The sequence below is a fragment of the Conger conger genome, unplaced genomic scaffold (genome assembly GCF_963514075.1).
Source record: "Conger conger unplaced genomic scaffold, fConCon1.1 SCAFFOLD_37, whole genome shotgun sequence".
Classification (NCBI taxonomy): domain Eukaryota; kingdom Metazoa; phylum Chordata; class Actinopteri; order Anguilliformes; family Congridae; genus Conger; species Conger conger.
Window position 1 is genome coordinate 994,156 of NW_026890511.1, and position 25,948 is coordinate 1,020,103.

Consider the following 25,948-nt stretch of genomic DNA (forward strand, 5'->3'; position numbering starts at 1 on the left):
CGGCCCACCATCAAACCTTTTCCTTTTGGATGAAATTTGAGTGTTGACTTTCAAAAAATGCGCACTCTGAAATACTTTGTTTCTGAATGCAGGAAAAGTTAAAGTTTTTATAAGGCCTATATCTAAAGCTCCTAAAGGAGCACATGGCTACCTTTGGGATATATGATATGGAACCACTCACCATCATACATATTTCATTTGGGAGCAGCTAGTGTAATCTCTCTTGAAGATATGCTCATATTCTACTCCTAAGAAACTTAGAGTTCCAAAGCTTGAAATCGTCATATATCTATTTCACAAGCTCTGAATGCGGTTTCTGGCATATGGGCATTCCCCTGATAGAGTATCGGCCCACCATCAAACCTTTTCCTTTTGGATGAAATTTGAGTGTTGACTTTCAAGAAACGCACAGTTTGAAAAACTTTGTTTCTGAATGCAGGAAAAGGTAAAGGTTTCATAAAGCCTATATCTAAAGCTCCTAAAGGAGCAGATGGCTACCTTTGGGATATATGATATGGAACCACTCACCATCATACATATTTCATTTGGAAGCAGCTAGTGTATTCTCTCTTCAAGATATGCTCATATTCAACTCCTAAAAAACTTAGAGTTCCAAAGCTTGAAATCGTCATATATCTATTTCACAAGCTCTGAATGCGGTTTCTGGCATATGGGCATACCTCTGATAGAGTATTGGCCCACCATCAAACCTTTTGCTTTTGGATGAAATTTGAGTGTTGACTTTCAAAAAATGCGCACTCTGAAAAACTTTGTTTCTGAATGCGGGAAAAGTTTAAGGTTTCATAAAGCCTATATCTAAAGCTCCTAAAGGAGCACATAGCTACCTTTGGGATATATGATATGGAACCACTCACCATCATACATATTTCATTTGGGAGCAGCTAGTGTAATCTCTCTTGAAGATATGCTCATATTCTACTCCTAAGAAACTTAGAGTTCCAAAGCTTGAAATCGTCATATATCTATTTCACAAGCTCTGAATGCGGTTTCTGGCATATGGGCATTCCCCTGATAGAGTATCGGCCCACCATCAAACCTTTTCCTTTTGGATGAAATTTGAGTGTTGACTTTCAAGAAACGCACAGTTTGAAAAACTTTGTTTCTGAATGCGGGAAAAGGTAAAGGTTTCATAAAGCCTATATCTAAAGCTCCTAAAGGAGCAGATGGCTACCTTTGGGATATATGATATGGAACCACTCACCATCATACATATTTCATTTGGAAGCAGCTAGTGTATTCTCTCTTGAAGATATGCTCATATTCAACTCCTAAGAAACTTAGAGTTCCAAAGCTTGAAATCGTCATATATCTATTTCACAAGCTCTGAATGCGGTTTCTGGTATATGGGCATACCCCTGATAGAGTATCGGCCCACCATCAAACCTTTTCCTTTTGGATGAAATTTGAGTGTTGACTTTCAAGAAACGCACAGTTTGAAAAACTTTGTTTCTGAATGCGGGAAAAGGTAAAGGTTTAATAAAGCCTATATCTAAAGCTCCTAAAGGAGCAGATGGCTACCTTTGGGATATATGTTATGGAACCACTCACCATCATACATATTTCATTTGGAAGCAGCTAGTGTATTCTCTCTTGAAGATATGCTCATATTCAACTCCTAAGAAACTTAGAGTTCCAAAGCTTGAAATCGTCATATATCTATTTCACAAGCCCTGAATGCGGTTTCTGGTATATGGGCATACCCCTGATAGAGTATCGGCCCACCATCAAACCTTTTCCTTTTGGATGAAATTTGAGTGTTGACTTTCAAGAAACGCACAGTTTGAAAAACTTTGTTTCTTAATGCGGGAAAAGGTAAAGGTTTAATAAAGCCTATATCTAAAGCTCCTAAAGGAGCAGATGGCTACCTTTGGGATATATGTTATGGAACCACTCACCATCATACATATTTCATTTGGAAGCAGCTAGTGTATTCTCTCTTCAAGATATGCTCCTAAGAAACTTAGAGTTCCAAAGCTTGAAATCGTCATATATTTACTTCACAAGCTCTGAATGCGGTTTCTTGCAAATGGGCATACTCCTGATAGAGTATTGGCCCACCATCAAACCTTTTCCTTTTGGATGAAATTTGAGTGTTGACTTTCAAAAAATGCGCACTCTGAAAAACTTTGTTTCTGAATGCGGGAAAAGTTAAAAGTTTCATAAAACCTATATCTAAAGCTCCTAAAGGAGCAGATGGCTACCTTTGGGATATATGATATGGAACCACTCACCATCATACATATTTCATTTGGAAGCAGCTAGTGTATTCTCTCTTGAAGATATGCTGATATTCAACTCCCAAGAAACTTAGAGTTCCAAAGCTTGAAACCGTCATATATTTACTTCACATGCTCTGAATGCGGTTTCTGGCAAATGGGCATACTCCTGATAGAGCATCGGCCCACCATCAAACCTTTTCCTTTTGGATGAAATTTGAGTGTTGACTTTCAAAAAATGCGCACTCTGAAAAACTTTGTTTCTGAATGCGGGAAAAGTTAAAGTTTTTATAAGGCCTATATCTAAAGCTCCTAATGGAGCACATGGCTACCTTTGGGATATATGATATGGAACCACTCACCATCATACATATTTCATTTGGGAGCAGCTAGTGTATTCTCTCTTCAAGATATGCTCATATTCAACTCCTAAGAAACTTAGAGTTCCAAAGCTTGAAATCGTCATATATCTATTTCACAAGCTCTGAATGCGGTTTCTGGCATATGGGCATACCTCTGATAGAGTATTGGCCCACCATCAAACCTTTTGCTTTTGGATGAAATTTGAGTGTTGACTTTCAAAAAATGCGCACTCTGAAAAACTTTGTTTCTGAATGCGGGAAAAGTTAAAGTTTTCATAAAGCCTATATCTAAAGCTCCTAAAGGAGCAGATGGCTACCTTTGGGATATATGCTATGGAACCACTCACCATCATACATATTTCTTTTGGAAGCAGCTAGTGTATTCTCTCTTGATGATATGCTCCTAAGAAACTTAGAGTTCCAAAGCTTGAAATCGTCATATATTTACTTCACAAGCTCTGAATGCGGTTTCTTGCAAATGGGCATACTACTGAAAGAGTATTGGCCCACCATCAAACCTTTTCCTTTTGGATGAAATTTGAGTGTTGACTTTCAAAAAATGCGCACTCTGAAAAACTTTGTTTCTGAATGCGGGAAAAGTTAAAGGTTTCATAAAGCCTATATCTAAAGCTCCTAAAGGAGCAGATGGCAACCTTTTGACTATGTGATATGGAACCACTCACCATTATACATATTTCATTTGGAAGCAGCTAGTGTATTCTCTCTTGAAGATATGCTCATATTCAACTCCCAAGAAACTTAGAGTTCCAAAGCTTGAAACTGTCATATATTAACTTCACAAGCTCTGAATGCGGTTTCTGGCAAATGGGCATACTCCTGATAGAGTATTGGCCCACCATCAAACCTTTTGCTTTTGGATGAAATTTGAGTGTTGACTTTCAAGAAACGCACAGTTTGAAAAACTTTGTTTCTGAATGCGGGAAAAGTTAAAGGTTTCATAAAGCCTATATCTAAAGCTCCTAAAGGAGCAGATGGCAACCTTTGGGATATATGTTATGGAACCACTCACCATCATACATATTTCATTTGGAAGCACCTAGTGTATTCTCTCTTGAAGATATGCTCATATTCAACTCCTAAGAAACTTAGAGTTCCAAAGCTTGAAACTGTCATATATTTACTTCACAAGCTCTGAATGCGGTTTCTGGCAAATGGGCATACTCCTGATAGAGTATTGGCCCACCATCAAACCTTTTGCTTTTGGATGAAATTTGAGTGTTGACTTTCAAAAAATGCGCACTCTGAAAACTTTGTTTCTGAATGCGGGAAAAGTTAAAGTTTTTATAAGGCCTATATCTAAAGCTCCTAAAGGAGCACATGGCTACCTTTGGGATATATGATATGGAACCACTCACCATCAAACATATTTCATTTGGGAGCAGCTAGTGTAATCTCTCTTGAAGATATGCTCATATTCTACTCCTAAGAAACTTAGAGTTCCAAAGCTTGAAATCGTCATATATCTATTTCACAAGCTCTGAATGCGGTTTCTGGCATATGGGCATTCCCCTGATAGAGTATCGGCCCACCATCAAACCTTTTCCTTTTGGATGAAATTTGAGTGTTGACTTTCAAGAAACGCACAGTTTGAAAAACTTTGTTTCTGAATGCGGGAAAAAGTAAAGGTTTAATAAAGCCTATATCTAAAGCTCCTAAAGGAGCAGATGGCTACCTTTGGGATATATGTTATGGAACCACTCACCATCATACATATTTCATTTGGAAGCAGCTAGTGTATTCTCTCTTGAAGATATGCTCATATTCAACTCCTAAGAAACTTAGAGTTCCAAAGCTTGAAATCGTCATATATCTATTTCACAAGCCCTGAATGCGGTTTCTGGTATATGGGCATACCCCTGATAGAGTATCGGCCCACCATCAAACCTTTTCCTTTTGGATGAAATTTGAGTGTTGACTTTCAAGAAACGCACAGTTTGAAAAACTTTGTTTCTGAATGCGGGAAAAGGTAAAGGTTTAATAAAGCCTATATCTAAAGCTCCTAAAGGAGCAGATGGCTACCTTTGGGATATATGTTATGGAACCACTCACCATCATACATATTTCATTTGGAAGCAGCTAGTGTATTCTCTCTTCAAGATATGCTCCTAAGAAACTTAGAGTTCCAAAGCTTGAAATCGTCATATATTTACTTCACAAGCTCTGAATGCGGTTTCTTGCAAATGGGCATACTCCTGATAGAGTATTGGCCCACCATCAAACCTTTTCCTTTTGGATGAAATTTGAGTGTTGACTTTCAAAAAATGCGCACTCTGAAAAACTTTGTTTCTGAATGCGGGAAAAGTTAAAAGTTTCATAAAACCTATATCTAAAGCTCCTAAAGGAGCAGATGGCTACCTTTGGGATATATGATATGGAACCACTCACCATCATACATATTTCATTTGGAAGCAGCTAGTGTATTCTCTCTTGAAGATATGCTGATATTCAACTCCCAAGAAACTTAGAGTTCCAAAGCTTGAAACCGTCATATATTTACTTCACATGCTCTGAATGCGGTTTCTGGCAAATGGGCATACTCCTGATAGAGCATCGGCCCACCATCAAACCTTTTCCTTTTGGATGAAATTTGAGTGTTGACTTTCAAAAAATGCGCACTCTGAAAAACTTTGTTTCTGAATGCGGGAAAAGTTAAAGTTTTCATAAAGCCTATATCTAAAGCTCCTAAAGGAGCAGATGGCTACCTTTGGGATATATGCTATGGAACCACTCACCATCATACATATTTCTTTTGGAAGCAGCTAGTGTATTCTCTCTTGATGATATGCTCCTAAGAAACTTAGAGTTCCAAAGCTTGAAATCGTCATATATTTACTTCACAAGCTCTGAATGCGGTTTCTTGCAAATGGGCATACTACTGAAAGAGTATTGGCCCACCATCAAACCTTTTCCTTTTGGATGAAATTTGAGTGTTGACTTTCAAAAAATGCGCACTCTGAAAAACTTTGTTTCTGAATGCGGGAAAAGTTAAAGGTTTCATAAAGCCTATATCTAAAGCTCCTAAAGGAGCAGATGGCTACCTTTTGACTATGTGATATGGAACCACTCACCATTATACATATTTCATTTGGAAGCAGCTAGTGTATTCTCTCTTGAAGATATGCTCATATTCAACTCCCAAGAAACTTAGAGTTCCAAAGCTTGAAACTGTCATATATTAACTTCACAAGCTCTGAATGCGGTTTCTGGCAAATGGGCATACTCCTGATAGAGTATTGGCCCACCATCAAACCTTTTGCTTTTGGATGAAATTTGAGTGTTGACTTTCAAGAAACGCACAGTTTGAAAAACTTTGTTTCTGAATGCGGGAAAAGTTAAAGGTTTCATAAAGCCTATATCTAAAGCTCCTAAAGGAGCAGATGGCAACCTTTGGGATATATGTTATGGAACCACTCACCATCATACATATTTCATTTGGAAGCACCTAGTGTATTCTCTCTTGAAGATATGCTCATATTCAACTCCTAAGAAACTTAGAGTTCCAAAGCTTGAAACTGTCATATATTTACTTCACAAGCTCTGAATGCGGTTTCTGGCAAATGGGCATACTCCTGATAGAGTATTGGCCCACCATCAAACCTTTTGCTTTTGGATGAAATTTGAGTGTTGACTTTCAAAAAATGCGCACTCTGAAAACTTTGTTTCTGAATGCGGGAAAAGTTAAAGTTTTTATAAGGCCTATATCTAAAGCTCCTAAAGGAGCACATGGCTACCTTTGGGATATATGATATGGAACCACTCACCATCAAACATATTTCATTTGGGAGCAGCTAGTGTAATCTCTCTTGAAGATATGCTCATATTCTACTCCTAAGAAACTTAGAGTTCCAAAGCTTGAAATCGTCATATATCTATTTCACAAGCTCTGAATGCGGTTTCTGGCATATGGGCATTCCCCTGATAGAGTATCGGCCCACCATCAAACCTTTTCCTTTTGGATGAAATTTGAGTGTTGACTTTCAAGAAACGCACAGTTTGAAAAACTTTGTTTCTGAATGCGGGAAAAAGTAAAGGTTTCATAATGCCTATATCTAAAGCTCCTAAAGGAGCAGATAGCTACCTTTTGAATATGTGATATGGAACCACTCACCATCATACATATTTCATTTGGAAGCAGCTAGTGTATTCTCTCTTCAAGATATGCTCATATTCAACTCCTAAGAAACTTAGAGTTCCAAAGCTTGAAATCGTCATATATCTATTTCACAAGCTCTGAATGCGGTTTCTGGCATATGGGCATACCTCTGATAGAGTATTGGCCCACCATCAAACCTTTTGCTTTTGGATGAAATTTGAGTGTTGACTTTCAAAAAATGCGCACTCTGAAAAACTTTGTTTCTGAATGCGGGAAAAGTTAAAGTTTTCATAAAGCCTATATCTAAAGCTCCTAAAGGAGCAGATGGCTACCTTTGGGATATATGCTATGGAACCACTCACCATCATACATATTTCTTTCGGAAGCAGCTAGTGTATTCTCTCTTGAAGATATGCTCATATTCAACTCCCAAGAAACTTAGAGTTCCAAAGCTTGAAACCGTCATATATTTACTTCACAAGCTCTGAATGCGGTTTCTGGCAAATGGGCATACTCCTGATAGAGTATTGGCCCACCATCAAACCTTTTGCTTTTGGATGAAATTTGAGTGTTGACTTTCAAGAAACGCACAGTTTGAAAAACTTTGTTTCTGAATGCGGGAAAAGTTAAAGGTTTCATAAAGCCTATATCTAAAGCTCCTAAAGGAGCAGATGGCTACCTTTGGGATAGATGTTATGGAACCACTCACCATCATACATATTTCATTTGGAAGCACCTAGTGTATTCTCTCTTGAAGATATGCGCATATTCAACTCCTAAGAAACTTAGAGTTCCAAAGCTTGAAATCGTCATATATTTACTTCACAAGCTCAGAATGCGTTTTCTGGCAAATGGGCATACTCCTGATAGAGTATTGGCCCACCATCAAACCTTTTGCTTTTGGATGAAATTTGAGTGTTGACTTTCAAAAAATGCGCACTCTGAAAACTTTGTTTCTGAATGCGGGAAAAGTTAAAGTTTTTATAAGTCCTATATCTAAAGGTCCTAAAAGAGCAGATGGCTACCTTTGGGATATATGATATGGAACCACTCACCATCATACATATTTCATTTGGAAGCAGCTAGTCTATTCTCTCTTCAAGATATGCTCATATTCAACTCCTAAGAAACTTAGAGTTCCAAAGCTTGAAATCGTCATATATTTACTTCACAAGCTCTGAATGCGGTTTCTTGCAAATGGGCATACTCCTGATAGAGTATTGGCCCACCATCAAACCTTTTCCTTTTGGATGAAATTTGAGTGTTGACTTTCAAACAATGCACAGTTTGAAAAACTTTGTTTCTGAATGCGGGAAAAGTTAAAGGTTTCATAAAGCCTATATCTAAAGCTCCTAAAGGAGCAGATGGCTACCTTTTGACTATGTGATATGGAACCACTCACCATCATACATATTTCATTTGGAAGCAGCTAGTGTATTCTCTCTTGAAGATATGCTCATATTCAACTCCCAAGAAACTTAGAGTTCCAAAGCTTGAAACCGTCATATATTTACTTCACAAGTTCTGAATGCGGTTTCTGGCAAATGGGCTTACTCCTGATAGAGTATTGGCCCACCATCAAACCTTTTGCTTTTGGATGAAATTTGAGTGTTGACTTTCAAAAAATGCGCACTCTGAAAAACTTTCTTTCTGAATGCGGGAAAAGTTAAAGTTTTTATAAGGCCTATATCTAAAGCTCCTAAAGGAGCACATGGCTACCTTTGGGATATATGATATGGAATCACTCACCATCATACATATTTCATTTGGGAGCAGCTAGTGTATTCTCTCTTGAAGATATGCTCATATTCAACTCCTAAGAAACTTAGAGTTCCAAAGCTTGAAATCGTCATATATCTATTTCACAAGCTCTGAATGCGGTTTCTGGCATATGGGCATTCCCCTGATAGAGTATCGGCCCACCATCAAACCTTTTCCTTTTGGATGAAATTTGAGTGTTGACTTTCAAGAAACGCACAGTTTGAAAAACTTTGTTTCTGAATGCGGGAAAAAGTAAAGGTTTCATAAAGCCTATATCTAAAGCTCCTAAAGGAGCAGATAGCTACCTTTTGAATATGTGATATGGAACCACTCACCATCATACATATTTCATTTGGAAGCAGCTAGTGTATTCTCTCTTCAAGATATGCTCATATTCAACTCCTAAGAAACTTAGAGTTCCAAAGCTTGAAATCGTCATATATCTATTTCACAAGCTCTGAATGTGGTTTCTGGCATATGGGCATACCTCTGATAGAGTATTGGCCCACCATCAAACCTTTTGCTTTTGGATGAAATTTGAGTGTTGACTTTCAAGAAACGCACAGTTTGAAAAACTTTGTTTCTGAATGCGGGAAAAGTTAAAGGTTTCATAAAGCCTATATCTAAAGCTCCTAAAGGAGCAGATGGCTACCTTTGGGATATATGTTATGGAACCACTCACCATCATACATATTTCATTTGGAAGCACCTAGTGTATTCTCTCTTGAAGATATGCGCATATTCAACTCCTAAGAAACTTAGAGTTCCAAAGCTTGAAATCGTCATATATTTACTTCACAAGCTCAGAATGCGTTTTCTGGCAAATGGGCATACTCCTGATAGAGTATTGGCCCACCATCAAACCTTTTGCTTTTGGATGAAATCTGAGTGTTGACTTTCAAAAAATGCCCACTCTGAAAACTTTGTTTCTGAATGCGGGAAAAGTTAAAGTTTTTATAAGTCCTATATCTAAAGGTCCTAAAAGAGCAGATGGCTACCTTTGGGATATATGATATGGAACCACTCACCATCATACATATTTCATTTGGAAGCAGCTAGTCTATTCTCTCTTCAAGATATGCTCATATTCAACTCCTAAGAAACTTAGAGTTCCAAAGCTTGAAATCGTCATATATTTACTTCACAAGCTCTGAATGCGGTTTCTTGCAAATGGGCATACTCCTGATAGAGTATTGGCCCACCATCAAACCTTTTCCTTTTGGATGAAATTTGAGTGTTGACTTTCAAACAATGCACAGTTTGAAAAACTTTGTTTCTGAATGCGGGAAAAGTTAAAGGTTTCATAAAGCCTATATCTAAAGCTCCTAAAGGAGCAGATGGCTACCTTTTGACTATGTGATATGGAACCACTCACCATCATACATATTTCATTTGGAAGCAGCTAGTGTATTCTCTCTTGAAGATATGCTCATATTCAACTCCCAAGAAACTTAGAGTTCCAAAGCTTGAAACCGTCATATATTTACTTCACAAGTTCTGAATGCGGTTTCTGGCAAATGGGCTTACTCCTGATAGAGTATTGGCCCACCATCAAACCTTTTGCTTTTGGATGAAATTTGAGTGTTGACTTTCAAAAAATGCGCACTCTGAAAAACTTTCTTTCTGAATGCGGGAAAAGTTAAAGTTTTTATAAGGCCTATATCTAAAGCTCCTAAAGGAGCACATGGCTACCTTTGGGATATATGATATGGAATCACTCACCATCATACATATTTCATTTGGGAGCAGCTAGTGTATTCTCTCTTGAAGATATGCTCATATTCAACTCCTAAGAAACTTAGAGTTCCAAAGCTTGAAATCGTCATATATCTATTTCACATGCTCTGAATGCGGTTTCTGGCATATGGGCATTCCCCTGATAGAGTATCGGCCCACCATCAAACCTTTTCCTTTTGGATGAAATTTGAGTGTTGACTTTCAAGAAACGCACAGTTTGAAAAACTTTGTTTCTGAATGCGGGAAAAAGTAAAGGTTTCATAAAGCCTATATCTAAAGCTCCTAAAGGAGCAGATAGCTACCTTTTGAATATGTGATATGGAACCACTCACCATCATACATATTTCATTTGGAAGCAGCTAGTGTATTCTCTCTTCAAGATATGCTCATATTCAACTCCTAAGAAACTTAGAGTTCCAAAGCTTGAAATCGTCATATATCTATTTCACAAGCTCTGAATGCGGTTTCTGGCATATGGGCATACCTCTGATAGAGTATTGGCCCACCATCAAACCTTTTGCTTTTGGATGAAATTTGAGTGTTGACTTTCAAAAAATGCGCACTCTGAAAAACTTTGTTTCTGAATGCGGGAAAAGTTAAAGTTTTCATAAAGCCTATATCTAAAGCTCCTAAAGGAGCAGATGGCTACCTTTGGGATATATGCTATGGAACCACTCACCATCATACATATTTCTTTTGGAAGCAGCTAGTGTATTCTCTCTTGAAGATATGCTCATATTCAACTCCCAAGAAACTTAGAGTTCCAAAGCTTGAAACCGTCATATATTTACTTCACAAGCTCTGAATGCGGTTTCTGGCAAATGGGCATACTCCTGATAGAGTATTGGCCCACCATCAAACCTTTTGCTTTTGGATGAAATTTGAGTGTTGACTTTCAAGAAACGCACAGTTTGAAAAACTTTGTTTCTGAATGCGGGAAAAGTTAAAGGTTTCATAAAGCCTATATCTAAAGCTCCTAAAGGAGCAGATGGCTACCTTTGGGATATATGTTATGGAACCACTCACCATCATACATATTTCATTTGGAAGCACCTAGTGTATTCTCTCTTGAAGATATGCGCATATTCAACTCCTAAGAAACTTAGAGTTCCAAAGCTTGAAATCGTCATATATTTACTTCACAAGCTCAGAATGCGTTTTCTGGCAAATGGGCATACTCCTGATAGAGTATTGGCCCACCATCAAACCTTTTGCTTTTGGATGAAATTTGAGTGTTGACTTTCAAAAAATGCGCACTCTGAAAACTTTGTTTCTGAATGCGGGAAAAGTTAAAGTTTTTATAAGTCCTATATCTAAAGGTCCTAAAAGAGCAGATAGCTACCTTTGGGATATATGATATGGAACCACTCACCATCATACATATTTCATTTGGAAGCAGCTAGTCTATTCTCTCTTCAAGATATGCTCATATTCAACTCCTAAGAAACTTAGAGTTCCAAAGCTTGAAATCGTCATATATTTACTTCACAAGCTCTGAATGCGGTTTCTTGCAAATGGGCATACTCCTGATAGAGTATTGGCCCACCATCAAACCTTTTCCTTTTGGATGAAATTTGAGTGTTGACTTTCAAACAATGCACAGTTTGAAAAACTTTGTTTCTGAATGCGGGAAAAGTTAAAGTTTTTATAAGTCCTATATCTAAAGGTCCTAAAAGAGCAGATAGCTACCTTTGGGATATATGATATGGAACCACTCACCATCATACATATTTCATTTGGAAGCAGCTAGTCTATTCTCTCTTCAAGATATGCTCATATTCAACTCCTAAGAAACTTAGAGTTCCAAAGCTTGAAATCGTCATATATTTACTTCACAAGCTCTGAATGCGGTTTCTGGTATATGGGCATACCCCTGATAGAGTATCAGCCCACCATCAAACCTTTTGCTTTTGGATGAAATTTGAGTGTTGACTTTCAAGAAACGCACAGTTTGAAAAACTTTGTTTCTGAATGCGGGAAAAAGTAAAGGTTTCATATAGCCTATATCTAAAGCTCCTAAAGGAGCAGATAGCTACCTTTTTAATATGTGATATGGAACCACTCACCATCATACATATTTCATTTGGAAGCAGCTAGTGTATTCTCTCTTCAAGATATGCTCATATTCAACTCCTAAGAAACAGAGTTCCAAAGCTTGAAATCGTCATATATCTATTTCACAAGCTCTGAATGCGTTTTCTGGCATATGGGCATACCTCTGATAGAGTATTGGCCCACCATCAAACCTTTTGCTTTTGGATGAAATTTGAGTGTTGACTTTCAAAAAATGCGCACTCTGAAAAACTTTGTTTCTGAATGCGGGAAAAGTTAAAGTTTTCATAAAGCCTATATCTAAAGCTCCTAAAGGAGCAGATGGCTACCTTTGGGATATATGCTATGGAACCACTCACCATCATACATATTTCTTTTGGAAGCAGCTAGTGTATTCTCTCTTGATGATATGCTCCTAAGAAACTTAGAGTTCCAAAGCTTGAAATCGTCATATATTTACTTCACAATCTCTGAATGCGGTTTCTGGCAAATGGGCATACTCCTGATAGAGTATTGGCCCACCATCAAACCTTTTGCTTTTGGATGAAATTTGAGTGTTGACTTTCAAGAAAAGCACAGTTTGAAAAACTTTGTTTCTGAATGCGGGAAAAGTTAAAGGTTTCATAAAGCATAGGCTTCCAAATGAAATATGTATGATGGTGAGTGGTTCCATAACATATATCCCAAAGGTAGCCATCTGCTCCTTTAGGAGCTTTAGATATAGATCTAAAGCTCCTAAAGGAGCAGATGGCTACCTTTGGGATATATGTTATGGAACCACTCACCATCATACATATTTCATTTGGAAGTACCTAGTGTATTCTCTCTTGAAGATATGCGCATATTCAACTCCTAAGAAACTTAGAGTTCCAAAGCTTGAAATCGTCATATATTTACTTCACAAGCTCAGAATGCGTTTTCTGGCAAATGGGCATACTCCTGATAGAGTATTGGCCCACCATCAAACCTTTTCCTTTTGGATGAAATTTGAGTGTTGACTTTCAAAAAATGCGCACTCTGAAAACTTTGTTTCTGAATGCGGGAAAAGTTAAAGTTTTTATAAGTCCTATATCTAAAGGTCCTAAAAGAGCAGATGGCTACCTTTGGGATATATGATATGGAACCACTCACCATCATACATATTTCATTTGGAAGCAGCTAGTCTATTCTCTCTTCAAGATATGCTCATATTCAACTCCCAAGAAACTTAGAGTTCCAAAGCTTGAAACCGTCATATATTTACTTCACAAGCTCTGAATGCGGTTTCTGGCAAATGGGCATACTCCTGATAGAGTATTGGCCCACCATCAAACCTTTTGCTTTTGGATGAAATTTGAGTGTTGACTTTCAAGAAACGCACAGTTTGAAAAACTTTGTTTCTGAATGCGGGAAAAGTTAAAGGTTTCATAAAGCCTATATCTAAAGCTCCTAAAGGAGCAGATGGCTACCTTTGGGATATATGTTATGGAACCACTCACCATCATACATATTTCATTTGGAAGCACCTAGTGTATTCTCTCTTGAAGATATGCGCATATTCAACTCCTAAGAAACTTAGAGTTCCAAAGCTTGAAATCGTCATATATTTACTTCACAAGCTCTGAATGCGGTTTCTTGCAAATGGGCATACTCCTGATAGAGTATTGGCCCACCATCAAACCTTTTCCTTTTGGATGAAATTTGAGTGTTGACTTTCAAACAATGCACAGTTTGAAAAACTTTGTTTCTGAATGCGGGAAAAGTTAAAGGTTTCATAAAGCCTATATCTAAAGCTCCTAAAGGAGCAGATGGCTACCTTTTGACTATGTGATATGGAACCACTCACCATCATACATATTTCATTTGGAAGCAGCTAGTGTATTCTCTCTTGAAGATATGCTCATATTCAACTCCCAAGAAACTTAGAGTTCCAAAGCTTGAAACCGTCATATATTTACTTCACAAGTTCTGAATGCGGTTTCTGGCAAATGGGCTTACTCCTGATAGAGTATTGGCCCACCATCAAACCTTTTGCTTTTGGATGAAATTTGAGTGTTGACTTTCAAAAAATGCGCACTCTGAAAAACTTTCTTTCTGAATGCGGGAAAAGTTAAAGTTTTTATAAGGCCTATATCTAAAGCTCCTAAAGGAGCACATGGCTACCTTTGGGATATATGATATGGAATCACTCACCATCATACATATTTCATTTGGGAGCAGCTAGTGTATTCTCTCTTGAAGATATGCTCATATTCAACTCCTAAGAAACTTAGAGTTCCAAAGCTTGAAATCGTCATATATCTATTTCACAAGCTCTGAATGCGGTTTCTGGCATATGGGCATTCCCCTGATAGAGTATCGGCCCACCATCAAACCTTTTCCTTTTGGATGAAATTTGAGTGTTGACTTTCAAGAAACGCACAGTTTGAAAAACTTTGTTTCTGAATGCGGGAAAAAGTAAAGGTTTCATAAAGCCTATATCTAAAGCTCCTAAAGGAGCAGATAGCTACCTTTTGAATATGTGATATGGAACCACTCACCATCATACATATTTCATTTGGAAGCAGCTAGTGTATTCTCTCTTGAAGATATGCTCATATTCAACTCCTAAGAAACTTAGAGTTCCAAAGCTTGAAATCGTCATATATCTATTTCACAAGCTCTGAATGTGGTTTCTGGCATATGGGCATACCTCTGATAGAGTATTGGCCCACCATCAAACCTTTTGCTTTTGGATGAAATTTGAGTGTTGACTTTCAAGAAACGCACAGTTTGAAAAACTTTGTTTCTGAATGCGGGAAAAGTTAAAGGTTTCATAAAGCCTATATCTAATGCTCCTAAAGGAGCAGATGGCTACCTTTGGGATATATGTTATGGAACCACTCACCATCATACATATTTCATTTGGAAGCACCTAGTGTATTCTCTCTTGAAGATATGCGCATATTCAACTCCTAAGAAACTTAGAGTTCCAAAGCTTGAAATCGTCATATATTTACTTCACAAGCTCAGAATGCGTTTTCTGGCAAATGGGCTTACTCCTGATAGAGTATTGGCCCACCATCAAACCTTTTGCTTTTGGATGAAATTTGAGTGTTGACTTTCAAAAAATGCCCACTCTGAAAACTTTGTTTCTGAATGCGGGAAAAGTTAAAGTTTTTATAAGTCCTATATCTAAAGGTCCTAAAAGAGCAGATGGCTACCTTTGGGATATATGATATGGAACCACTCACCATCATACATATTTCATTTGGAAGCAGCTAGTCTATTCTCTCTTCAAGATATGCTCATATTCAACTCCTAAGAAACTTAGAGTTCCAAAGCTTGAAATCGTCATATATTTACTTCACAAGCTCTGAATGCGGTTTCTTGCAAATGGGCATACTCCTGATAGAGTATTGGCCCACCATCAAACCTTTTCCTTTTGGATGAAATTTGAGTGTTGACTTTCAAACAATGCACAGTTTGAAAAACTTTGTTTCTGAATGCGGGAAAAGTTAAAGGTTTCATAAAGCCTATATCTAAAGCTCCTAAAGGAGCAGATGGCTACCTTTTGACTATGTGATATGGAACCACTCACCATCATACATATTTCATTTGGAAGCAGCTAGTGTATTCTCTCTTGAAGATATGCTCATATTCAACTCCCAAGAAACTTAGAGTTCCAAAGCTTGAAACCGTCATATATTTACTTCACAAGTTCTGAATGCGGTTTCTGGCAAATGGGCTTACTCCTGATAGAGTATTGGCCCACCATCAAACCTTTTGCTTTTGGATGAAATTTGAGTGTTGACTTTCAAAAAATGCGCACTCTGAAAAACTTTCTTTCTGAATGCGGGAAAAGTTAAAGTTTTTATAAGGCCTATATCTAAAGCTCCTAAAGGAGCACATGGCTACCTTTGGGATATATGATATGGAATCACTCACCATCATACATATTTCATTTGGGAGCAGCTAGTGTATTCTCTCTTGAAGATATGCTCATATTCAACTCCTAAGAAACTTAGAGTTCCAAAGCTTGAAATCGTCATATATCTATTTCACATGCTCTGAATGCGGTTTCTGGCATATGGGCATACTCCTGATAGAGTATTGGCCCACCATCAAACCTTTTGCTTTTGGATGAAATTTGAGTGTTGACTTTCAAAAAATGCGCACTCTGAAAAACTTTGTTTCTGAATGCGGGAAAAGTTAAAGTTTTTATAAGGCCTATATCTAAAGCTCCTAAAGGAGCACATGGCTACCTTTGGGATATATGATATGGAACCACTCACCATCATACATATTTCATTTGGAAGCAGCTAGTGTATTCTCTCTTCAAGATATGCTCATATTCAACTCCTAAGAAACTTAGAGTTCCAAAGCTTGAAATCGTCATATATCTATTTCACAAGCTCTGAATGCGGTTTCTGGCATATGGGCATACCTCTGATAGAGTATTGGCCCACCATCAAACCTTTTGCTTTTGGATGAAATTTGAGTGTTGACTTTCAAAAAATGCGCACTCTGAAAAACTTTGTTTCTGAATGCGGGAAAAGTTAAAGTTTTCATAAAGCCTATATCTAAAGCTCCTAATGGAGCAGATGGCTACCTTTGGGATATATGCTATGGAACCACTCACCATCATACATATTTCATTTGGAAGCAGCTAGTGTAATCTGTCTTGAAGATATGCTCATATTCTACTCCTAAGAAACTTAGAGTTCCAAAGCTTGAAATCGTCATATATCTATTTCACAAGCTCTGAATGCGGTTTCTGGCATATGGGCATTCCCCTGATAGAGTATCGGCCCACCATCAAACCTTTTCCTTTTGGATGAAATTTGAGTGTTGACTTTCAAGAAACGCACAGTTTGAAAAACTTTGTTTCTGAATGCGGGAAAAGGTAAAGGTTTCATAAAGCCTATATCTAAAGCTCCTAAAGGAGCAGATAGCTACCTTTTTAATATGTGATATGGAACCACTCACCATCATACATATTTCATTTGGAAGCAGCTAGTGTATTCTCTCTTCAAGATATGCTCATATTCAACTCCTAAGAAACAGAGTTCCAAAGCTTGAAATCGTCATATATCTATTTCACAAGCTCTGAATGCGTTTTCTGGCATATGGGCATACCTCTGATAGAGTATTGGCCCACCATCAAACCTTTTGCTTTTGGATGAAATTTGAGTGTTGACTTTCAAAAAATGCGCACTCTGAAAAACTTTGTTTCTGAATGCTGGAAAAGTTAAAGTTTTCATAAAGCCTATATCTAAAGCTCCTAAAGGAGCAGATGGCTACCTTTGGGATATATGCTATGGAACCACTCACCATCATACATATTTCTTTTGGAAGCAGCTAGTGTATTCTCTCTTGATGATATGCTCCTAAGAAACTTAGAGTTCCAAAGCTTGAAATCGTCATATATTTACTTCACAAGCTCTGAATGCGGTTTCTTGCAAATGGGCATACTCCTGATAGAGTATTGGCCCACCATCAAACCTTTTCCTTTTGGATGAAATTTGAGTGTTGACTTTCAAAAAATGCGCACTCTGAAAAACTTTGTTTCTGAATGCGGGAAAAGTTAAAGGTTTCATAAAGCCTATATCTAAAGCTCCTAAAGGAGCAGATGGCTACCTTTTGACTATGTGATATGGAACCACTCACCATCATACATATTTCATTTGGAAGCAGCTAGTGTATTCTCTCTTGAAGATATGCTCATATTCAACTCCCAAGAAACTTAGAGTTCCAAAGCTTGAAACCGTCATATATTTACTTCACAAGCTCTGAATGCGGTTTCTGGCAAATGGGCATACTCCTGATAGAGTATCGGCCCACCATCAAACCTTTTCCTTTTGGATGAAATTTGAGTGTTGACTTTCAAAAAATGCACAGTTTGAAAAACTTTGTTTCTGAATGCGGGAAAAGTTAAAGGTTTCATAAAGCCTATATCTAAAGCTCCTAAAGGAGCAGATGGCTACCTTTTGACTATGTGATATGGAACCACTCACCATCATACATATTTCATTTGGAAGCAGCTAGTGTATTCTCTCTTGAAGATATGCTCATATTCAACTCCCAAGAAACTTAGAGTTCCAAAGCTTGAAACCGTCATATATTTACTTCACAAGTTCTGAATGCGGTTTCTGGCAAATGGGCATACTCCTGATAGAGTATTGGCCCACCATCAAACCTTTTGCTTTTGGATGAAATTTGAGTGTTGACTTTCAAAAAATGCGCACTCTGAAAAACTTTGTTTCTGAATGCGGGAAAAGTTAAAGTTTTTATAAAGCCTATATCTAAAGCTCCTAAAGGAGCACATGGCTACCTTTGGGATATATGATATGGAATCACTCACCATCATACATATTTCATTTGGGAGCAGCTAGTGTATTCTCTCTTGAAGATATGCTCATATTAAACTCCTAAGAAACTTAGAGTTCCAAAGCTTGAAATCGTCATATATCTATTTCACAAGCTCTGAATTCGGTTTCTGGTATATGGGCATACCCCTGATAGAGTATCGGCCCACCATCAAACCTTTTGCTTTTGGATGAAATTTGAGTGTTGACTTTCAAAAAATGCGCACTCTGAAAAACTTTGTTTCTGAATGCGGGAAAAGTTAAAGTTTTTATAAGGCCTATATCTAAAGCTCCTAAAGGAGCACATGGCTACCTTTGGGATATATGATATGGAACCACTCACCATCATACATATTTCATTTGGAAGCAGCTAGTGTATTCTCTCTTCAAGATATGCTCATATTCAACTCCTAAGAAACTTAGAGTTCCAAAGCTTGAAATCGTCATATATCTATTTCACAAGCTCTGAATGCGGTTTCTGGCATATGGGCATACCTCTGATAGAGTATTGGCCCACCATCAAACCTTTTGCTTTTGGATGAAATTTGAGTGTTGACTTTCAAAAAATGCGCACTCTGAAAAACTTTGTTTCTGAATGCGGGAAAAGTTAAAGTTTTCATAAAGCCTATATCTAAAGCTCCTAATGGAGCAGATGGCTACCTTTGGGATATATGCTATGGAACCACTCACCATCATACATATTTCATTTGGAAGCAGCTAGTGTAATCTGTCTTGAAGATATGCTCATATTCTACTCCTAAGAAACTTAGAGTTCCAAAGCTTGAAATCGTCATATATCTATTTCACAAGCTCTGAATGCGGTTTCTGGCATATGGGCATTCCCCTGATAGAGTATCGGCCCACCATCAAACCTTTTCCTTTTGGATGAAATTTGAGTGTTGACTTTCAAGAAACGCACAGTTTGAAAAACTTTGTTTCTGAATGCGGGAAAAGGTAAAGGTTTCATAAAGCCTATATCTAAAGCTCCTAAAGGAGCAGATAGCTACCTTTTTAATATGTGATATGGAACCACTCACCATCATACATATTTCATTTGGAAGCAGCTAGTGTATTCTCTCTTCAAGATATGCTCATATTCAACTCCTAAGAAACAGAGTTCCAAAGCTTGAAATCGTCATATATTTACTTCACAAGCTCTGAATGCGGTTTCTGGCAAATGGGCATACTCCTGATAGAGTATTGGCCCACCATCAAACCTTTTGCTTTTGGATGAAATTTGAGTGTTGACTTTCAAAAAATGCGCACTCTGAAAAACTTTGTTTCTGAATGCGGGAAAAGTTAAAGTTTTTATAAGGCCTATATCTAAAGCTCCTAAAGGAGCACATGGCTACCTTTGGGATATATGATATGGAACCACTCACCATCATACATATTTCATTTGGAAGCAGCTAGTGTATTCTCTCTTCAAGATATGCTCATATTCAACTCCTAAGAAACTTAGAGTTCCAAAGCTTGAAATCGTCATATATCTATTTCACAAGCTCTGAATGCGGTTTCTGGCATATGGGCATACCTCTGATAGAGTATTGGCCCACCATCAAACCTTTTGCTTTTGGATGAAATTTGAGTGTTGACTTTCAAAAAATGCGCACTCTGAAAAACTTTGTTTCTGAATGCGGGAAAAGTTAAAGTTTTCATAAAGCCTATATCTAAAGCTCCTAATGGAGCAGATGGCTACCTTTGGGATATATGCTATGGAACCACTCACCATCATACATATTTCATTTGGAAGCAGCTAGTGTAATCTGTCTTGAAGATATGCTCATATTCTACTCCTAAGAAACTTAGAGTTCCAAAGCTTGAAATCGTCATATATCTGTTTCACAAGCTCTGAATGCGGTTTCTGGCATATGGGCATTCCCCTGATAGAGTATCGGCCCACCATCAAACCTTTTCCTTTTGGATGAAATTTGAGTGTTGACTTTCAAGAAACGCACAGTTTGAAAAACTTTGTTTCTGAATGCGGGAAAAGGTAAAGGTTTCATAAAGCCTATATCTAAAGCTCCTAAAGGAGCAGATGGCTACCTTTGGGATATATGATATGGAACCACTCACCATCATACATATTTCATTTGGAAGAAGCTAGTGTATTCTCTCTTGAAGATATGCTCATATTCAACTCCTAAGAAACTTAGAGTTCCAAAGCTTGAAATCGTCATATATCTATTTCACAAGCTCTGAATGCGGTTTTTGGCATATGGGCATACCTCTGATAGAGTATTGGCCCACCATCAAACCTTTTGCTTTTGGATGAAATTTGAGTGTTGACTTTCAAAAAATGCGCACTCTGAAAAACTTTGTTTCTGAATGCGGGAAAAGTTAAAGTTTTCATAAAGCCTATATCTAAAGCTCCTAAAGGAGCAGATGGCTACCTTTGGGATATATGCTATGGAACCACTCACCATCATACATATTTCATTTGGAAGCAGCTAGTGTATTCTCTCTTGAAGATATGCTCCTAAGAAACTTAGAGTTCCAAAGCTTGAAATCGTCATATATTTACTTCACAAGCTCTGAATGCGGTTTCTTGCAAATGGGCATACTCCTGATAGAGTATTGGCCCACCATCAAACCTTTTCCTTTTGGATGAAATTTGAGTGTTTACTTTCAAAAAATGCGCACTCTGAAAAACTTTGTTTCTGAATGCGGGAAAAGTAAAAGGTTTCATAAAGCCTATATCTAAAGCTCCTAAAGGAGCAGATGGCTACCTTTTGACTATGTGATATGGAACCACTCACCGTCATACATATTTCATTTGGAAGCAGCTAGTGTATTCTCTCTTGAAGATATGCTCATATTCAACTCCTAAGAAACTTAGAGTTCCAAAGCTTGAAATCGTCATATATCTATTTCACAAGCTCTGAATGCGGTTTCTGGTATATGGGCATACCCCTGATAGAGTATCGGCCCACCATCAAACCTTTTCCTTTCGGATGAAATTTGAGTGTTGACTTTCAAGAAACGCACAGTTTGAAAAACTTTGTTTCTGAATGCGGGAAAAGGTAAAGGTTTAATAAAGCCTATATCTAAAGCTCCTAAAAGAGCAGATGGCTACCTTTGGGATATATGTTATGGAACCACTCACCATCATACATATTTCATTTGGAAGCAGCTAGTGTATTCTCTCTTGAAGATATGCTCATATTCAACTCCTAAGAAACTTAGAGTTCCAAAGCTTGAAATCGTCATATATTTACTTCACAAGCTCTGAATGCGGTTTCTGGCAAATGGGCATACTCCTGATAGAGTATTGGCCCACCATCAAACCTTTTGCTTTTGGATGAAATTTGAGTGTTGACTTTCAAAAAATGCGCACTCTGAAAAACTTTGTTTCTGAATGCGGGAAAAGTTAAAGTTTTTATAAGGCCTATATCTAAAGCTCCTAAAGGAGCACATGGCTACCTTTGGGATATATGATATGGAACCACTCACCATCATACATATTTCATTTGGAAGCAGCTAGTGTATTCTCTCTTCAAGATATGCTCATATTCAACTCCTAAGAAACTTAGAGTTCCAAAGCTTGAAACCGTCATATATTTACTTCACAAGCTCTGAATGCGGTTTCTGCCAAATGGGCATACTCCTGATAGAGCATCGGCCCACCATCAAACCTTTTCCTTTTGGATGAAATTTGAGTGTTGACTTTCAAAAAAATGCGCACTCTGAAAAACTTTGTTTCTGAATGCGGGAAAAGTTAAAGTTTTTATAAGGTCTATATCTAAAGCTCCTAAAGGAGCACATAGCTACCTTTGGGATATATGATATGGAACCACTCACCATCATACATATTTCATTTGGGAGCAGCTAGTGTAATCTCTCTTGAAGATATGCTCATATTCTACTCCTAAGAAACTTAGAGTTCCAAAGCTTGAAATCGTCATATATCTATTTCACAAGCTCTGAATGCGGTTTCTGGCATATGGGCATTCCCCTGATAGAGTATCGGCCCACCATCAAACCTTTTCCTTTTGGATGAAATTTGAGTGTTGACTTTCAAGAAACGCACAGTTTGAAAAACTTTGTTTCTGAATGCGGGAAAAGGTAAAGGTTTCATAAAGCCTATATCTAAAGCTCCTAAAGGAGCAGATGGCTACTTTTGGGATATATGATATGGAACCACTCACCATCATACATATTTCATTTGGAAGCAGCTAGTGTATTCTCTCTTGAAGATATGCTCATATTCAACTCCTAAGAAACTTAGAGTTCCAAAGCTTGAAATCGTCATATATCTATTTCACAAGCTCTGAATGCGGTTTCTGGCATATGGGCATTCCCCTGATAGAGTATCGGCCCACCATCAAACCTTTTCCTTTTGGATGAAATTTGAGTGTTGACTTTCAAGAAACGCACAGTTTGAAAAACTTTGTTTCTGAATGCGGGATAAGGTAAAGGTTTCATAAAGCCTATATCTAAAGCTCCTAAAGGAGCAGATGGCTACCTTTGGGATATATGATATGGAACCACTCACCATCATACATATTTCATTTGGAAGCAGCTAGTGTATTCTCTCTTGAAGATATGCTCATATTCAACTCTTAAGAAACTTAGAGTTCCAAAGCTTGAAATCGTCATATATTTACTTCACAAGCTCTGAATGCGGTTTCTGGCAAATGGGCATACTCCTGATAGAGTATTGGCCCACCATCAAACCTTTTGCTTTTGGATGAAATTTGAGTGTTGACTTTCAAAAAATGCGCACTCTGAAAAACTTTGTTTCTGAATGCGGGAAAAGTTAAAGTTTTTATAAGGCCTATATCTAAAGCTCCTAAAGGAGCACATGGCTACCTTTGGGATATATGATATGGAACCACTCACCATCATACATATTTCATTTGGAAGCAGCTAGTGTATTCTCTCTTCAAGATATGCTCATATTCAACTCCTAAGAAACTTAGAGTTCCAAAGCTTGAAATCGTCATATATCTATTTCACAAGCTCTGAATGCGGTTTCTGGCATATGGGCATACCTCTGATAGAGTATTGGCCCACCATCAAACCTTTTGCTTTTGGATGAAATTTGAGTGTTGACTTTCAAAAAATGCGCACTCTGAAAAACTTTGTTTCTGAATGCGGGAAAAGTTAAAGTTTTCATAAAGCCTATATCTAAAGCTCCTAATGGAGCAGATGGCTACCTTTGGGATATATGCTATGGAACCACTCACCATCATACATATTTCATTTGGAAGCAGCTAGTGTAATCTGTCTTGAAGATATGCTCATATTCTACTCCTAAGAAACTTAGAGTTCCAAAGCTTGAAATCGTCATATATCTATTTCACAAGCTCTGAATGCGGTTTCTGGCATATGGGCATTCCCCTGATAGAGTATCGGCCCACCATCAAACCTTTTCCTTTTGGATGAAATTTGAGTGTTGACTTTCAAGAAACGCACAGTTTGAAAAACTTTGTTTCTGAATGCGGGAAAAGGTAAAGGTTTCATAAAGCCTATATCTAAAGCTCCTAAAGGAGCAGATGGCTACCTTTGGGATATATGATATGGAACCACTCACCATCATACATATTTCATTTGGAAGAAGCTAGTGTATTCTCTCTTGAAGATATGCTCATATTCAACTCCTAAGAAACTTAGAGTTCCAAAGCTTGAAATCGTCATATATCTATTTCACAAGCTCTGAATGCGGTTTTTGGCATATGGGCATACCTCTGATAGAGTATTGGCCCACCATCAAACCTTTTGCTTTTGGATGAAATTTGAGTGTTGACTTTCAAAAAATGCGCACTCTGAAAAACTTTGTTTCTGAATGCGGGAAAAGTTAAAGTTTTCATAAAGCCTATATCTAAAGCTCCTAAAGGAGCAGATGGCTACCTTTGGGATATATGCTATGGAACCACTCACCATCATACATATTTCATTTGGAAGCAGCTAGTGTATTCTCTCTTGAAGATATGCTCCTAAGAAACTTAGAGTTCCAAAGCTTGAAATCGTCATATATTTACTTCACAAGCTCTGAATGCGGTTTCTTGCAAATGGGCATACTCCTGATAGAGTATTGGCCCACCATCAAACCTTTTCCTTTTGGATGAAATTTGAGTGTTTACTTTCAAAAAATGCGCACTCTGAAAAACTTTGTTTCTGAATGCGGGAAAAGTAAAAGGTTTCATAAAGCCTATATCTAAAGCTCCTAAAGGAGCAGATGGCTACCTTTTGACTATGTGATATGGAACCACTCACCGTCATACATATTTCATTTGGAAGCAGCTAGTGTATTCTCTCTTGAAGATATGCTCATATTCAACTCCTAAGAAACTTAGAGTTCCAAAGCTTGAAATCGTCATATATCTATTTCACAAGCTCTGAATGCGGTTTCTGGTATATGGGCATACCCCTGATAGAGTATCGGCCCACCATCAAACCTTTTCCTTTCGGATGAAATTTGAGTGTTGACTTTCAAGAAACGCACAGTTTGAAAAACTTTGTTTCTGAATGCGGGAAAAGGTAAAGGTTTAATAAAGCCTATATCTAAAGCTCCTAAAAGAGCAGATGGCTACCTTTGGGATATATGTTATGGAACCACTCACCATCATACATATTTCATTTGGAAGCAGCTAGTGTATTCTCTCTTGAAGATATGCTCATATTCAACTCCTAAGAAACTTAGAGTTCCAAAGCTTGAAATCGTCATATATTTACTTCACAAGCTCTGAATGCGGTTTCTGGCAAATGGGCATACTCCTGATAGAGTATTGGCCCACCATCAAACCTTTTGCTTTTGGATGAAATTTGAGTGTTGACTTTCAAAAAATGCGCACTCTGAAAAACTTTGTTTCTGAATGCGGGAAAAGTTAAAGTTTTTATAAGGCCTATATCTAAAGCTCCTAAAGGAGCACATGGCTACCTTTGGGATATATGATATGGAACCACTCACCATCATACATATTTCATTTGGAAGCAGCTAGTGTATTCTCTCTTCAAGATATGCTCATATTCAACTCCTAGGAAACTTAGAGTTCCAAAGCTTGAAACCGTCATATATTTACTTCACAAGCTCTGAATGCGGTTTCTGCCAAATGGGCATACTCCTGATAGAGCATCGGCCCACCATCAAACCTTTTCCTTTTGGATGAAATTTGAGTGTTGACTTTCAAAAAAATGCGCACTCTGAAAAACTTTGTTTCTGAATGCGGGAAAAGTTAAAGTTTTTATAAGGTCTATATCTAAAGCTCCTAAAGGAGCACATAGCTACCTTTGGGATATATGATATGGAACCACTCACCATCATACATATTTCATTTGGGAGAAGCTAGTGTAATCTCTCTTGAAGATATGCTCATATTCTACTCCTAAGAAACTTAGAGTTCCAAAGCTTGAAAT